Here is a 3,877-nt window from a genome sequence, read left to right on the forward strand (position 1 = left end):
CTTTTCAGGTTCCGGGTGGTGTTAAAAATCCACATACGGGTGTCAGGAAGATTGTGCCTCGTGGTCACCAGAGACAAAAATCCCAGTTCCTCCGGAAGAAGGGAATATGCAGAGGGCCCTGGGCAGAGTGGGGTGAGGTAAACAGGGAGACGAGCTGCCACAGGGTCCTTCCAATACAACCCCTCCCCTCTGGATGCAGGTGGCTCAGGAGTCAGCAGATCCACTTAATGAAAGGGACCCTTCGGAGGAGGAGCAGGGCTCGGGCAGACTGAACATAGAAGGTCCAGTGGACTTTCCAAGGAGACCACCAACAAGATGTATGGCTGGCTCTTTGCCATGCATTAAGTTGACAAGAGTAAATGAAGGAGGATAGAGAGGTAATGTACAGGGACTGTGTTCCTATGAGGAAAGCCAAGGGCAAGCCACATCCAAGCTAGTAAGGCAACGACTTTCTGACCGATAGCCACTGGTGGATTTTGATTCCTTTATTGAACTAGGATACCCAAAGCAGTTTAGTGAGTAGAGACAGACATATGCAGAAGACTAACCAGGGGACCAAAAATATGGTTGGGAAAGAGACTCACAACATCCCTTGCATGAAGAAGATAGTCAACAGAAAACTGTTGAAGAACACGTGAGCAACTGTTTTGCTGAAACCAGGGAATGGGGAACACTTTCTCCCTGATACCTCAAAAGCCAGATCAATTCTATCCCGAAACCAAATGACACTGGAAACTCTGCTAAGCACAGATGGGGAGAACCCAAAGAACACTGGAAATTGATGCAAGAAAGAACTCCAGCCACGACCAAGCATCTCCACGTAGCCATGGATCACCGATAACCTGTGCTGTCACTGGCTGAAGCCCAGGAATAAACACTTGATGAAACAAGTGGAGAACACATGAGAATACTCTGCCATTCCAAACAGAGCATCGGAAAATTCCAGTAACAATACCTGGTTCCCTCTCCTGCTCGTGCACTATACCTGTTCCCTCTACTGCGCCAAGGTACTACTTGCCTTTCTTCAATACTGCTCCTCCCTTTTGTCCTGGATTTGAGCATCTAGCTTCGAGATGGCACAAATAGCCCAGACGGACACTTCAGTTCCCTTGGCAAGGTCCTGGAGAAAGGTTTTGATGCTGTTGGCCATCTCGTCACACCAACACCATCAACTACACAGAAAAGAGAGGAGAGTCCCTCAACCTCTCATCATGAACATTGGAGCCCTGTTGGCAGAACCCCAGCCTGGACCCTCACCCACTGCGGGCTGCTCACTTTCTCTCCGCTTGGTGGCTTCTCCTGACACCTTGTTCCCAGGGTCACACCCCCCGTCTAATGGTGGAGTGTCCTGGGTTTGGTCATTGGACTTCCTCCCTTTTCTATCTATACTTGTTCTCCTACTGATCACACCAAGTACTGCACACTACATTAGCGTCATATACACTGATCATCCCCAATGATATCCTCAACCACACCTCTCTCCTAAGAGAATACACAGGTAACTGCCTACTCAATATCTCCATTTGGCTACTCAATAGATACCTGATAGGGCATCTGTGTGACTCAATTGGTTGAGCGCCTGACTCTTGATCTTGGTTCAGGTCATGAACCCGGCTCAGGTCATGATCTCACAGTTCATGATTCATGCCCCATGTCGAGCTCTGTGTCGGCAACATGGAACCTGCTTGAGATTCTCTTTCTCCCTCTCTCTGCCCCTCCCTTGCTCTCTCTCTCTCCTCTCTCAAAATAAATAAACTTAAAAAATAAATAAAAGCAAAAGACCTGAATGGCTACTGTTTGAGTACACACACACAAGATTTATAACTATACTATAAATATACTATATCTTTTTGGTATTCCTAAGTAGAATTAGACACTCCAAAGCTTTTAGTTTCTTGGATATAAATGCAAATATAGGTATTGCTTTTTCTCATTAATTACTAATTAACTCAACAAATAAAAATAAAGTCTGTGACTTCGCTAACTTCCATTCTAGTGAAGGAAATAGTGAACACACAAAAAACAAATACACAATAGCAGACAGGCACAAGGGCTATAGCACAAAAGCAAGCCATGTCAAGGAGAAAGATGGATTGGGTGCGCTTTCTAGAAGGACATCAAGAGGACTTCAGTGATGAGGTGAGATTTGAACAGAGATATGAATGAATAGAGGTGGCATCCATATGGATGCCTGGAGAAAATTTTCTAAGGACAGGACCAACAAGTGCAAAGGCCCTGAGTTGCAAACCCAAGGACAGCAGATGCTTTGCATGAGAATTCTAATAATTCTGAATTTTTTTCCCTCAAACTAAGGTTTTTGGGGTACTAACTAAAAGGTTAGTAACAAACACCATGGTGATAGGCTCAACATTATCCGTGTAAAGTTTCCTAAAGAAAGCAATATAAAGTCTTGTGAAATCTTACTCAAAAACAGAAGAGGTTTATTTATGGCTCAGCAATTCCTCTCTCTAGAAGATTGTGTTAAATACAACCACAAATACTCATTTGTGATAACTCTGTGCTTTTCCTTACGAATCGAAGCGAATAAAGAGATAAATAAAACAGGTTTAAGGGAGATATTTCAAAACTCAGAGGTTATTGTTTGTGGGTTGAGTATAGATTGGATCGGTTTCAATTTCCGGATTGAAATTAATCTTGTAGTTTCTGCCTCTTCAGCTTCATATAACTGTGCGGCCCTCAAAGTTGTTCTCAGAGCATTCACTCTTTGGCATAATGCCCAAAAGGCAGATGGAGGGAACTAGAACTCATCCAGGGAGGAGTGAGCAGAGTTACAAAGAACCTTGCCCTCAAAGCCAAAATTTAAGCCTGGATCGCCTGATTCCAAATCCAATGCTTTTCCCTTTTTATTTTGAAGGTCTTTTAAACAATTCTAGATTTTTGCAATTATTTAGAAATCTTTTCATGTGAGAACATCCTTGCATTAACTTGAAATAATTTGGAGAAAGGCATATGTTATATTGGATTTATGCTTTATTAAAATGTGTTTGGGCCAAACCGTGAATGTTACAAACTAAATATTTATATATTATGATAATATAAATAATTGCTGTAAAGTCTGTACCCCTGGATAAGTATAAGATCTCTATTGAAACAAACAGGTTCTTTAAAATGCATCAGTTGGCTGTTCAAGGTGACAGTTTATAATTAAATTAGGTAGCTATTTGCATCAATTATTTTAATATCTTCTCTTTACTAAGTCATAATCAATAAATGCAGACATTCTATTAAGTTAATAACAGCGTTTCCAAAATCACCTGGTAAACAAGGAACAGAGCCCTTTGTTAGTTTACCTTTGTATTAGTGTAAGATGGGGGTATATATGACTTCAAAAATCATGCCACCAGTTTTCAACGAGGTGGATTTCCTTTCAAATCATTTTGAATGTGAGAAGTTTTCTTTTTCAGTGAAGGGAACACTCGATTTTCAGATATGAACCTTTAGTTATAAAAACATCTGAAAAGCTGGCGAATCTTCTAGTGGTATCATTTCTGAACACCAGGACCGGGACTTTGTAAACGTTACTTGCCATAGGGCCTAACACACGTGCACATAGGGTTTAAGCATGGTGTAGAGTCAGAGAGCTCCCCATTGGGAAATACCTCACTCGCTGCCTTATAATACACGAAACCAATGTCACACGGGACCAAAGAGTGGGCTCTGGGCCGTGTAGCTCTGAGCCTGTGGCTCTGTGGACCCTTAATTCTGAAAGTCACCTCCGGGCCCTGCACGAAGTAGGTTTCTGAAGCTGTAGGTATTTACTTATAACATTAACTAACAGACCTTCCATCTCAGTCTAGCCATTTCAGGAAATATCTTTCTGGAATTCCAATTTCAGTATTCGTTAAATCAAGTAAAA

At 42.0% G+C, this 3,877-nt stretch overlaps 1 pseudogene; it reads right to left on the minus strand.

Annotated features, from left to right (window-relative positions):
- Positions 1 to 211: 211 nt before the first annotated feature.
- On the minus strand, positions 212 to 1,182 carry LOC115506058 (annotated as a pseudogene).
- Positions 1,183 to 3,877: the final 2,695 nt, after the last annotated feature.

Source organism: Lynx canadensis, chromosome F2, assembly GCF_007474595.2.
Source record: "Lynx canadensis isolate LIC74 chromosome F2, mLynCan4.pri.v2, whole genome shotgun sequence".
Taxonomy (NCBI): domain Eukaryota; kingdom Metazoa; phylum Chordata; class Mammalia; order Carnivora; family Felidae; genus Lynx; species Lynx canadensis.